Source organism: Cydia splendana, chromosome 14, assembly GCF_910591565.1.
Source record: "Cydia splendana chromosome 14, ilCydSple1.2, whole genome shotgun sequence".
Lineage (NCBI taxonomy): Eukaryota > Metazoa > Arthropoda > Insecta > Lepidoptera > Tortricidae > Cydia > Cydia splendana.
The window spans coordinates 12635118-12650000 of NC_085973.1; the positions used below are offsets into that span (position 1 = coordinate 12635118).

A 14883-nucleotide genomic window follows, 5' to 3' on the forward strand; every position below is an offset into this window, starting at 1 on the left:
AATACATGCGCTACGATATACAAAGAGGCCAGTTTAACACAAAGCATCTCATATCACGGCCTAAAACGAGTAGTCGAATGCTCGTAACCAACTGTGGGCCGTGACATATACAAACACAGACATAATTAACGTGCAATCTTTACCTATACATCCATGAAAATGAAATCCATCATTGGATCCTTGCAACTCCACTGCCGCTGCACACACACACCCAAATCACGCACACTGCCGCGAAGTCCCTCCTCACGCGAAGGGAAAATCTTCACACACGGACGGCACAGATAAACATGTCAACTGCTAGACATTGTTACCCTAAAGTCCTTTCACGTTTTTCACCACAAATACACATTAAGCACAAATAATAACACAAACCGCATAAATGAACACAGAAACACTAGATTATTTCGCAATATCACCCGCGTCGAGTCAAGAAGACGTCGCTTTCATCGAAAATACGCGTAAGTATTGTAGTGTCGATTCGGCGACTGTTCTCCCCGCCCTGTGCCAGACTCGAATGGCGCCGCCATATTGAATCTCACTTCACGAGCGCACAGTGGAGCATCTAGCGGCATCACTCTGAACAAAATTGTCAATTACCTTACAATACGTAGAGTTCAATTTACAAAATATCTTCATATACTTAACTAAGTTGAGTTAAGTGCTTATAAACCAAATTATATTACAAATAAGATGGATGTTTTCAGTCAGTGTTTTGTAAAATGGTGAAATTGAAGAAGTTACTGGCAGCGTATTATAACTGCGCTGTTGAACTCGCGTCGTAATGCTACCATACGCCGTTAGATAGCGCTGAAATCAATCCATGGCAGCTTGTGTAAATGTATGCTTAACTACGTGCATTACCAACTTTGTGTTTATATACTCGTACAGCGCTTACGTACTAATAACACGTTCAATGCCACGAAGCTTTACGCTACTTTATCTAATTACCAAGGGTAATTTACGGCTTTCATGAACATTGTTATGTATTTATTCGGTAAGTACCAAATTAATAGAAGCAATAATAATTAAGCACGGCACTTAAATACTTACATAAATTTATAAATTATTTTATCTACTTTCAAAACTTCAAACGAAGTTAAATCTTTCTTAGATAACCGATGCTTTAATGTTATGTTACAAAATATTTAGGTGTTTAATTCCATTACGGTGAGCAATAGAGTAACAGCAGTAGGTACGTACCTACTACCTACCATATTATTAAAGTAATTTTTAATTTATGTCTTATATAATTGAAAATATTTAGACCATCATTTTTACAGCTTTAATTGCCTTAGATAAGACATAATTATTTTAGTCTAAGACAAAGGAAATTTATTAAAAAAACTGCGATATTGGTTTAATTTCTCTTCCATACCTACTACAAAATCTATCTAGGCAATTCGATTTTTTAAAGATGTTTATTTATTTATTTGAACTTTATTGTACAATATAAAAAAATTATTACAAATTACGGACTTGGAATTATGGAAGAGATCGATCCTTAGACTGCATATGGTATGCTCTGTATTTTAATAAATTAGTTGTCCTTAAGTCGTTTCTTTTACTATTATATAGGTGTGAAAATAAAGATTTTATCTATCTAACTAAACATAAATATGCCAGCAGAACGCAGCAGTTCTGTTGGAGTATCGTATATTTTATTTATACATAGCTATAGCTATAGCAATAACAGATTGACCTATGGCTGAAGTCAATACATTAATCTGGTTAAAGCTAACGCAATTTATTTAAAAGTTAATATCCCTTACCGTGTGTTGTTTTATTTCTTAAAACTTTGTATTCCGAGTCGATGTTGGAACCATTCGGGGCGATGCAGGCGACGCTGCGGGAATCATAAGTGGGTGGCCATAAATTGCTTCCGCTTTGCCGACGTATGAGGTGGCTGATTCAGTTGTATGCATCTGCTGCTACGCCAATATATTAAGTTTAGGAGGAAAAATTGAAAATTTATAGGAAAAAAATATTCAAATTACCTACGTACTTACTTCGCTCAGACACATAAAGGAAGAGCTTCGCTCCTTCTTGTCTATACAAGCGCACAAAGAGTTAGAAGCGACGAAAGAGCTGTTAGACAGTCTTACATACCTGAAAGACGGTTGTCGCCACATTGACCTTAATTTTCATTATTTATTTATTAGAGATAATTTAAATCACAATTACATAATATTTGATCTAAAAGCATCGTTACATCAGAGTGGTTTGTCTCTCTATTTATTTATTCATAGCAACCACAGAAAGACACTGTAAAAATATCAAGTTTCTGCCAATCCCAAGTTTATGAAATACGGCCCGCTGATGGACAGACGGTTAGCCAGCGGAGCGGAGGAGAGTTTCTTAAATTCTTACCCCTACAAATAAAGGAAATGTTACAAAACTCTTTTAAATTTTTTAAAATTTAATTAGCCTGGAAGCGTCTACTAATAAAACAAAACTTATCTTTTATGCACGAAGCTACATTATGAGCGGAACACAGCCAACAACAACATGTTACTTCAAGAGAATCCTGTGTTTCCTTTTGAGAACTTATCAACGTTAAACTACCGTGTCGATTTTACGAGCGATCTTAAACACAGTGATTTCGGGAAGTCCGTCTTTTATCTCTGATGTGTTATTCCAAACACGAGAGAGAAAATAATATTGAGCCAGTTTAAGACAGCTTTTTAGGTTAGTAGAGTTAACTTATTACTAATTTCAAAGCCACATTAAGGGCTCCACTTACCTTGCAACAATTGCATGCAATTTCCGTTACATTACGGGTTTTCATCGATGCATTGAAATTGAATTAATTGCAGCCACTTATCGGCAATTTATCACAAATTAAAAAAAAATGTTGCAAGGTCTGCGGACCTCTTTACTCTGGTTCTCCCAAGGTCTCGATTCACTCGTCTTCGCGATTGAGAATGTCTTGCACATAAACCATGTTACGATGCACATGTGCGGACCAATCAATGTGGTTCGATAAATTATTTCCTTTGCTCAAACTTAGTAGATTTTTGGGGCCTTATTTTTTAAATGTTAATCAGATAATTAAATGGATATTGAATGGATTTTTTTCATTCGTGGGTATTGCTCGTTCGTGTTACTGCTAAACTATCGAATGTTTAAAGCAGTAGCGATAACCAAGACAGCAGTGCCAGTAGTGTAGTTACAGTTTAAAAAATATGGCTCTATGTAAAAGGTTACGGTATTGTATCAAAGGAAAGAAGGAATGGCTGGCTAAAAGCAACTCTTAGATATTAAACATTGAACTAAGCCCTTCAATTTCTTTACTCACGTAAGTATATTTGAATGTTTCTAAACTTTCAAACATTTACAAAACTTTAACTTTAACTCGCGTTCTGGTCCCGGCTATTCTGCAAAGCATTGCTTGCAAGAACACGCACTAACGGAGTTTCCTCGTAAGCCAGTGTTACGTGACCTTGAAATCCGCAACAACTAGGTACTTATGCGTAATCGAAGGGCACTGGTTAGCCTGCACTCTGACTACGTTTAGAATGAGTACCCAGAGGCACAGTGGGCTAACGACGTCATATATAATCCCAACAAGGCCCGACAGTTAGCCGACATCGTTTCTGAGCTAATGGCGTCATGCCACCTCATTACCTCAACGCCGATAAGGACGAGACCTAACTAATGAGGAGACCTAAATAAACTTGTATGCCGAAACTTAAGCACGTTTGGCTTTATTATCACAAATCTTCCTTTGTGCGTTTGTGCTTTGAAGAAATTAGTTGTTGACTTCAATAGGGATTAGGAAGAAGTTTTTAAAAGGATCACATTTACTTCCTAAGAGCTCATTATTCTATAAAACATTGCTTATAAGATTGGATTTTATTCCTTCATTCATATTAGTGATTTTTAAGTCAAGACATACTTATATCAGCTTAGATCAACTTGTAATAACAGCAACAAGCAAACAAGCACACACAAGTTAAAATTAATTGTGATTATTTTGTCCATTACTTGAACAAAATGGACCACAGTGTTACCAACATATTTTGTGTATATTTTTAAAAAGCCCTAAAATATATTAATTAATAAAGAAAATCTCACTAGATCTATGCATCCAATGAATGGGTTAGACGTAAGTGCCGTCACTAAAAGGGCCAAGTGGTACCTTTCCTACTCGAACTTCAGTTATCGTAAAAACGTTCGCTATTTATTTATTATCCATGGATAGTTTGATAGTTTCAGTACTTTAATTGAGATTGACGCAAATGGCTACGTCAGCTGGCTACACATTCTCATCTACAATTCCACATACATCGTGTCGTGTAAAAAGCTCTCGCAGCCCTAATTGCCTCCATCCGAAGGCCGAGCCCTTGATCCGTTTAGCGCCGGGCTTGCGCACAACGGCACAACCATGATGTTCGCTGTATTTGTTGGCTTATCTATTACCTATAAGGAAATTGCGAATAATACAAAATAACGATACACGTTATCGAACGAGCGAGCGAAGCGAAGCGAAGTTCTTACATTCGACTTGGATCACGCGGCTGGCTAGCGGCACGTCCCGGCATTTCGATGTTTTTAAGCTGAACTATCAGAAGATAGTTTGATACTCAAGAACTTAAGTAAATTTGTTCTAATTTAAATGAAATTGGGTAAACGTGTAGTTGAGGGTATTATATTTTAGTGATTAAATTATGAGCAGGCTCGATTAAGGGAATATATTATATTATTATATTTATATTGAGGTAGAAGAGCTTAGAAGGCCAAAAAGCTGTTTGTGAGAGGCCTAGCTATTCTGGTCATTTTATTTGCAAAAAACATGGTCGAATATAGTATCAAATGAAAGTGCTCGGTGTGCACTTTTATAATATCGTTTTTAAATTTACCTTTTTGAAATAATTAGCAAGATAAAAATAAAATAATATAAACATAATATAGGTATTTGACATTTGAAAGGAAATATTTCGGCTTAGCACAGATACAGTTTATTTTAATCTCTATGATTTCTATGATGACTTAAATCCAGGGGAGGGACAGTCGTATATAAAGTACTTTGTTCGAAAAAATAGCGACATCTATATTACTTAACGCTAAACTTTTTTTTAATATGGCTTCACTTAATTCGTCAGAACGTCTTAAAAGTCTTGTATCTAAGGCATGGATCAAACAAAAAAACATCTGTTAGAATAGATTATTTATGGACATCGTTGCCATGGAGGCGATTGTCACAAAAAACAACTTTGTCAAATAAAACTCAAAATATTATAACACCCCATTTATAAAATATATTAATACGGGTCACTCACGGAAGTTTTGTTATTAAAACACTCCGATTATTTTCTGTACTACGACATAATTCAGATAAATAAAAATACTTTCAGTTTTACAATGTTAAAAGAAACAAAGTTTTCATACGCCATCACAGTTGCTGAGAACTTTATTACCAAAAAATTTAGAAAAATTATGGCGGGTAGATTCACAACCTGCTGCGTGTAATTGTGTTTCGTGGTCAATTGTGTGTTATTCCAGCCGTGTATGATAGGTAATTTAATAACATCAACAGTCAAGTTAAAAGTAGCTAATCTGTTTTCGTGTATTAATAAATATCCTGAAGCCTTTCTTCAAAGTCAAAGTTTTTTACGTTCGCAACATACTTACACGCTATTTATGCCTCTCCCCTCCTGATATTGACGTTGATATTTCTGGTTAAGAATTACAGATGGCACTTCAAAATGGATGCAAAGTTCCACGAGAGGGCTCTCTTTGTCCTATATATTATACATACTACTCTTTGCTTAAATCTATCAGTCAAGGGCTCTACAGACCTTGCAATAAATCCAGGCCATTTTTGATCCATTGCAGCCCATAGTGCGACATGAAATAGTAGAAATTCAATAAAATGGAACTCAAAAATGTCCATACTAAATTGTTGCCATGTGTAAGCATTTTACGTCATAAATGTGACAGTTACGTAGAAAGTGGTGCTCTCATTTATTTTCTCCTATTTTATTATATGACGCAGTATACGATACCTAAGTAGGTGCAACAAAGTCAATCGCTCTATAATAATTTTTGGTTAACTGCGAGTTCTCAGTTCGGGCCGAACTACTAGTTTAAATGAATGAAGTAGAAAAATATGATAAAAATGCCTAGTACACATACACAATACTTATGCATTTGTAGAAAACTATCCCGCGGGAACAATATAGGCCTTTCTCCTTCAGTACACCTGCATGAAATAAGACCTTTTTCAAGCAAGTGTGATGAAAAAAAAAAACAACGGGTGTCACTCCGGGAGTGCCGGCAGAAGTGAAAACTCAACGAATGTCTGCAGCACTATGTATAATTGAGGTTAACGCCATCTAGAGTTATTTCGTCGCATTACTTGAAACCCCTAAGCACATCACTGTTAGTACTCGAGTTATATTAATACCAGTTAGAGGGAAACTCACTAGATGGCATTTAAATCAATAAAGAAAAACTCATTGTAACAGTTTTTCGATCAGGTCAAGTGTCCGTCTTACGGTCACGTGACACCTGTTACGAGTTTACCTTTTTTTCCCATGACAAAAATCGCACAGCGCCGCTAAAGAAGTTTTCACTTCAATTATTTACATAATTGCACACAAGATGTTAACCATTGTTGAATGTCCACTAGAGTGAGAATTTTTGATTAATAAAATCTGTGCATTACCAAACCACCCAGTTCACCTAACAACATAAAAAGTATTTGTAGCGGGAACGGAAATAGGAATGTAAATTGTGGGAACAATTATGATTCTAAACAATTTATGACCCTTTATAAACCGATTTCTTAATATGGCCACATGGCAATCACCTACTTATTACACATGGATATTAAAAACTCAACAAAAAATACGAAACCCGTTTTTCCCATCTATCAAAATCGATTCATAGGTAGTAAAATGCGTCTTCGCAACAATGTTGCTCTAGCTAGGACAGTGTCCAAAAACGTCCTATAGATGTTCCTGTGTCTATGGCACATACGTCCTTTTAAAACTGTGCGGTGTGGTTGTACAAATCTTACTCCGGTATATATTATATTAAAAGGTCTTATAAATGTTCCTCTGTCTATGGCACATACGTCATTTTAGAACAGTGGGTCTGCGTGTACGCATCGTGACGCGTCACACTCCAGTACGGAAGAAAATTGACGGACACCGACACCGAGGATCTGTGAGCGTGATATTCATCGATATTGGCGTGTGCGAAGTGCGTGGAAAGAAAAATCAAGGCGGCAAATGTTCACGACGTGACAAATACTTACTGACTGCTGTCGCGCGACGACCTGAGTGAGGGCCTACCGGGGACTACGTTCGACGTGTTGCCTCTCTGTCGCACTTGTAAATTTGTACGTAAGTGTGACAGGGAGACAACACGTCGAACGTGGTTCGCGGTAGGCCCTCTGAAGTGGAGCTTGGACTCCGACACCAAAGACTGCAATGCTTCTCTGTCCAAAGCCGTTTCTGTCCAATTGACGGTGCCGAGTTCGCTGTCCTTTTGCACTTCTGTCTCTCCAGCGGCTCGGTACGTGCATAATATTATAAATCAATGTACAGCCAGCTGCAGAGAAAAGTGACCCCCTGCATAGAAACTTGTATGCATAGGTGCATTGCTGACTGTACGTATCAGGGCATTTTCACATAAAAGTGTAGCATTTCCTTTTTTTCGAAAATCTATAAAATTTTGGGTTATTTCTACTCAGAATCACGAGAACTATCGATATAAAAAGAAAAAAAGTGTCCCAAAAAAAAATACAGTTTTGTAAAGCATTTTCACATACATTTTGTATGGACCGTTACAAAACTGACACCCAGTATGAAAAACTGGGGACACTTTTTCTTTGTCTCATTCAACAGTACCTACTCCTGATTCTGAGTCTATATAACCCAAAAGTTGATGGTTTTTCGAAAAAAGTAAATGGTACCATTTTTCTGAAAACGCCATGAATTGCAGCAATTTGTCGGAGAAACAAATATATTTAATTTTAATTAAATCTAACACCTTGAAAATAAATTCGCGTTCCCAAATTTGCGACCACCTCATTCACTCATACATATATTTGCTGGCAACTGCAACAGAGAAAGAAAGGAGTGAGTGCTGAGGTGACGAAAGACAGAGGAGAATGGAAGAGAAAAACATGTTGTGTCGACCCCACATAACGTGGGATAAGGGTAGGAAAAAGAAGAAGAACTGCAACTGCGTTACAGGAAGTAAACGCCGAAACTTCAATCTCGAAAACAAAGTAGAAAAGCTCCAAAAATGAGAGCTCTTTTAAAATCGGCCATAAACTGGGTCGAGCTGTTTTCCGTACCTTTTGTTTCCATGCACAGTTAATAAAAGATGCATTTTGATGCCTCTATTGAAACCGCCTGAAATACGCTTACGGCCTCCGTTATAAGCCGCAGATAAGGCATTTGATACTTTATGCTAAATAGATAAGGTATATTTCCGCTTGTGAGTTGCGAGCTTGCGAGTGTACGTCCCTTTGTTTAGGTTGCACTGATACGAGTATAACGTGATAAATCCCTTGACAATAGATTACTGAACGTGGGCGAGTTCCTTATGATATCGCATCGTGTGGGGAGCTTGTGAGGTAAGTAACTGGGTTTAAAGACTAAAAAGCAAGCAGCCTTTTCATTGTCGAATGTTGTGGTTTTGATCACTACAATTAGGTACCTAAAACACGAAGATAATTGAATTCTATAGTGACTGGTCTCAGAGTGACTTGGCTACAATAGCTCAAAAGTAGTCGTAGGATCGTCAACTCGTACTTGTTTTCTGTAAGTATTTCGTACGTAATTTTTTGCTAGAGATTTCCAATTCTTCATAATAAAGCATTGAAACTATAATTACTGCAGCATATATATAAATTTAAAAATTACATGGTCACACACTGTGCAATTTGAAATTTTCTTCCGTGAGTGCTACGGCTCTGTTATGAAACTCCTGCTTATTTTTATAAGCGACTAAGGGCTGAAGTTCAGTAAAAGGGATTGTATCTACTTCAAGTTTTCAAAGGGTCGCCCAAGTAACACACAAATAGGATAATAGAGTAAAATTATCATCTTATTCAAATTATGATTGCATAAATTTTGTGTATAAGCGGTGGAAATTACTAAATTCGGAATAAAGAAATATGTGGGCCTAGTGGGGCCTATATACCAATTAATGCTGAATAAATTTTGCATAGTATCGGTTTTGCATATTAAAACTGAATATTACTTATTTCTTATACAGTTAGTCGGACATTATTCAGCTTAAAGCATTTGTGGTTACTAAAAGCTGCATAATAGCGGCATTAGCAGCAATTAGCTGTATAAATTCTGTGTTGTGAGATATTAAGCAGACAATATTAAGAAAAATGTGATAGTGGCTACTAAATGCTGAAAAGAAGCGTCGGTGGAGACTTTCAACTGTATAAAAGCGGTTGCAGTTTCTGTTTTAATGCTAGTTTTTGAATAAAGGTGGACGCTATTACTGGAAGCTGTAATGAAATCCAAATCTTATTTGTTATTCAGTAGCTGCATATATGGGTTAATTATGGCTTTTATAGACATAACGTCTGAATAATAAATACTAAAACAACACTTATACTTAAGTTATAGCGATTTTAGTACACATGTACTATCTTTTCTTGCTAAAAGCTGCAAAATGAACGCAATGACAAACGCTATTCAAACTACTGCTTAGTATCAATTTAACAAGTGCGCGGTGGAGAGGGTTCCGTAGCTTTATACACGGTCAACGGTGCTACTTGAGCCTGATTGCCTTGAGCTTGAGCTTGTTTTTATTTTATTTTGAACGCATCTTGCGTATTTATTCTTCAATCCAATCAAAATTAAAAAAATCGAGGTTTAGTTTTCTTAACAATTCTTTTCGATTGGTTATTTTACGTAAACAATTACTAGCTTCCATCGTAAACACTGTTAACGGACCATTTGCATACCTTACTGCAACGAGATAAGGTTTACCAATGGCCATTTAAGGTTGTTGCTAGTTGGCAAACAAGGTGTCAAATGCTAGTTATTGATATTGTTGCATTAAAAACTTGTGGACTGGACTGGGTATGTGAAAAATAAAATAATCACCCCCATTAAAATATAACGAAATCGGTTCGCCTGTCGATTTTGAACGGACTGTTTTTAGGTTTCAAGTGGGTCTACTCATACCCATCCCACACTATACTTGTACTCATACCCGTGATACCCGCACGTTCGCACCTATACCATATTCATATTCATACCATACTCGTAACCATACCATACTCATACTATATACATCTTCGTACTCACGTCGTACATCTTTGCGTGTACCTTTACCTACTACATATTTGTCGGAACTGATAACGGAAAAAATAACTGTTCTCTATTCTGCCGTGCCCCCAAATTTATCATATAACTTAAATATTATATCGCGTTTATAATATTAGTAGGAAGTAGGATTGAATATTGCCCGTGTTACATACCTATAATGTTTCTCATCAAACTAGTGAGGATCTATGTGGTTTTTACCATTTGTGTATAGAACCCTAATAGGCTTTAAGATTGAGAAAACAATTACTATTATACTGATGTTATTCAAAACTTGTTGTTCTAAAACCATTATTATCTAACATGTAGCTTAGTAACGCGAATAATGTGAATGCCTATTCAGATATTTAGCACATAATAGCTGTGGCAGCAGCTTATATTCAGCACAGTCGGACGCCATTACGGTTGCTCATATTCTAACCTCTACAATTAAATAGGAATTTAAAATGAACTGAAAAACCCATTTATATTCATTTATAGAACTAGTTTTATCGTAGCATAACTTGTTAAAGTACATTTTCTATCACTAAAACATCTAAACACCGTAAAAAAATTACAAATTTGAAAGTGGAGTACTAAATTTTCTATATTTACTTTCTAAATAGTGCATTACTTACGCGGCGCTTTAAAATTTTAAATAAAATGTATATATATATTTACAGTAAAGTCGCATGCGCAATGAAATTGATGTTATAAATAAATAAATAAATAATAAATATTATAGGACATTTTTTACACAAATCGACTAAGCCCCACGGTAAGCTCAAGAAGGCTTGTGTTGTGGGTACTCAGACAACGATATATATAATATATAAATACTTAAATACATAGAAAACAACCATGACTCAGGAACAAATATCTGTATCATCATACAAATAAATGCCCTTACCGGGATTCGAACCCGGGACCATCGGCTTCGTAGGCAGGGTCACTACCCACTAGGCCAGACCGGTCGTCAATGTTATGTAAACATCAAATCAATATATGGGTAATGTCCTCCTTATTTTGTATTCACTTCAGAAACTACACTTTGACACGAGTTCACAAATTAAAATGGAAGACAAATCATACACAAATAGCTGAATATATTTTCTGTAACAACGCACTTTTGAACCAAAAGCTGCATAACGTGTGACTAACTGAGTCATTCTATACAAAGCTGGATAACTTTGGTTTAAAAGCGGCATAGAAGCTTTTGACAGCCTCTATACAAGTGTTATTCAGCGATCCAATGTGTGGGCACACACTTATACAGCTATTACATTACTGTTATTCAGTGTTAAGCGGCGTGGGCATGCCCACTTTGCGCCCAAACCTTCTGTATAACGTCTGTATTAGCGCTTATACAGAAGCGCGTATAATGAATAAAGTGCTTAGTTTCCTGAATATAGAAATTAGCGATAAATTATTTAAGAAACAGTTAAAGGATATGTTATTAGAAAAATGTTATTATTCGTTGGAAGACTTTTTTAATGATGAAAATTTGATTATGTAAAATGATAGTTTATAAATTTTATTTTAATTTTTATATTTTATTGTTAAATTTTATTTTTTAGAATGACTATGATTTATGATTATTAATGATTATGTGAATATCTTTTATGCATGAATTATTCTTAATTTATTATTATTTATTTCTTTGACATTTAATATTTCTTGAAATTAAAATTAGGTATAAGTTAAAATCCTATATTGTACACCCTAGCAGGGTATCATGTACCTACTTGCCAAATGTAAGACCAAATGTACAAATGAACATGATTACAATGGAATAAATGATATGATATGATATGATATACAGCTACCTTATTCAGCATTCAGTACGGCATGCTCTATTATTCAAACAATATTCAGCTACTTTTGTGTTACTTGGGCGGTCGGTAACCGCGTACGATTATACTTTTATACCTCTAAAAATTATTAAAAAAACTATATTTTGAATTAAGGTTCTATTTATTCTTGCGACGACTCTATAGTCTCCCGGATAATCTCCGTCTGACGCTACTACAGGCTATTATCTTGTCGGCACATATCGCCACCAACAATTAGAAAGCACACAAACCATACGTTAAGTGACTCGGACACCAGAATTATAACAAACGCTTGATTGACATTGGCATTAGCATGAATATCGCCTTTCCCTGCAGTGGCCGGTAAAAACGAGCAGGAACACAGTTTGGAAAGCCGAGCATTGTCATTGCGTGTGACTCGTGTGAGCCAATGAAAAAGAAACAGCGTTGTTGTATTGAGATTGCATCTATAATATGTTAGTTAATACTTCCGAATTATTGTTTTATTGGATGTAGGTAGATATTATATTGATTTAAATTATCGATGTTCGCACATTATTTTAATGGTATGGAACTTAATCACGTTAACTTTTTCCAACAATTGTTACGCCTAATGGAAAGAAGTAAAGAGAGGCATAAGCAAAATGTTCCTGGAAAAACAGAATGTGTACACGATCAAAAGTATACGATCATCGTTTAGTTAGACAAATCGACAAGACAAACAAATCGAAATCTTTATTGTTGGTACCAAAACTATATAGTTTTAATTTAATACTATAATATAGTAACGTCGGAAATTTGGAACAAACATTGTAAATATTTTTTAATATTTATTCGACCAGAAATACATACTACCTATTCGATATTGTAAAACCAGAGGGCGGGAGATGGCGGGACTACCCGGCTGCATTCGAGAATGATAGGTACAATTAACAGGTGATTTCTAGGGAAATAAATAAGTGTAAATCAAAAACGAGGTCTTTCAGTACTTGCTAAAAAAAGGTGGTTAAAATCGCAATGTCTCATGGCATAGGGCGGCGCCGGGGGTCATGCTTCATTTGTCAAATTATGGGCGAGCGACTTGCATGCAGAGAGTCTACCGCGAACCACGTTCGACGTGTTGCCTCCCTGTCACACTTACGTACAAATGTACAAGTGCGACAGAGAGGCAACATGTCGAACGTGGTTCGCGGTAGGCCCTCAGCTCGGTGCTCACTAACGACATCGATGTAACGGGGGCATTACAGTTACAGAGTGAGCCAAATCGGTAACAACAATACACACATAAGTTACAGTCAATTCATGTACTCAATCTCTACTGGGTACTCGTTAGTGATAAGTTCGCTTTTGTATATCTAATGTCTCATCCTGAATATATTTAAATGTTCTGAATTTACCTTAAACATTGTTGAGTTTCATTTTTGCCATAAAATTTGCAACGTAACCGCTACGTTTCAATCTTCCAAGCACCGGCCCTTTACTTATTTGCATTAAATATATTTAACGCTTTCGTTAAGAGTGTAATCTACTTTCCATGGAATTACGACGCTTTATGCAAATTACCAATTAAATTATTTTATTCGAATTACTTAGGTACCTGCATATACATATATGTATATAAGTACTTAAAAGTTACCTAATGGCTTAAGGTTGTCTTGGATGAAAGTAATACATAATTAAAAATATCATTACGCCATAATTGAAATAAAAATATTAACATGTTACATGATTATTTCGTTAACAATTAACTATGGTGATATAAGAACGGTCTTACTAATTATTTACCTCTCTCTTATTAGAGGTGAAATAATTATAATAAAAAGCGATTAATGGATAAACACCCAGTTATTTTGTGAATCCTGTACAAAAATAAAAATAAAACGTAACAGGGTTACACAAAGGGGCCCAAAATTGATTGATTGCCTAAAACTGGAACCCAATCTCATTTTCCAGGTTGTGTCCGTGAAATAATTTTCATCTCAATAATGTTCATAAGTTAGACATTACTTATAATAAATATTTTTCTGATTCTGATTCCGATTCTGATAATCCCGTTAAAATATGAAAATAACAGCTGCAAATTCAACTTTAAACTCAGAGTGGCAAAAATATTAGAATGAGTCAGAGAGGGGTAAAATGTAGAATGAATAATATTGTATGCACTCTCGGATTTTTAATGTAAGTAACTTTTCCGCCCAGACGCTTTTAATAAATAAGTTCGCTGTCCTCGTGTCAGAAAAGATTTTTTATACGGAGGGAAAAAGCACACAACACGTTATTTATCGAAGTAGAATTTATTGTAAACTACGAGTATCTGAGGTGTGCAATAATACAAGTACGATACAAGTGCGGAAAGTAGGAAATTCGCAACGAGTGGTGATAAATTGAAACACGACCGAAGGGAGTGTTTTATATCGACACGAGTTGCGAATTACCTATACGCACGTGTATTGTACAACGTTTTACAGTACATATGGCTGTTTAAATTTACAACATAGGCACGGAAAGTGCTTATTGCCGCACTAGTGCGGGAAAGTACCACCATTTGTACTGTAAAGAGTATTGTATTGTATAAGAATAATTAATGTTACGCTCTCATTTTCAAACAACATGCTGAAATATCATGAAAATTTGCATGAACAATAATTCAAAACAAAAACAAAGTCCCCCGCCGCGTCTGTTTATTTGTGTGTTTGTATGTTTGTTCGCAATAAACTCAAAAACTACTGAACGGATTTTCATACGGTTTTCACCTATTAATAGAGTGATTCTTGAGGAAGGTTTAG

General features: G+C 35.7%; 2 protein-coding genes across 3 annotated transcripts in view; both read right to left on the minus strand.

The window, feature by feature from the left end:
• LOC134796683 (uncharacterized) overlaps positions 1–527 on the minus strand; it is a 398919-nt gene extending 398392 nt beyond the window's left edge. For both annotated transcript variants that reach the window (XR_010144987.1, XM_063768836.1), the window contains exon 1: positions 144–527. The gene's annotated coding sequence lies outside the window, so the exon portion shown is untranslated. The remainder of the gene's footprint in view (positions 1–143) is intronic.
• LOC134796805 (deoxyribonuclease-2-alpha) overlaps positions 1–14883 on the minus strand; it is a 464519-nt gene that overhangs the window by 330702 nt on the left and 118934 nt on the right. The window lies entirely within an intron of this gene.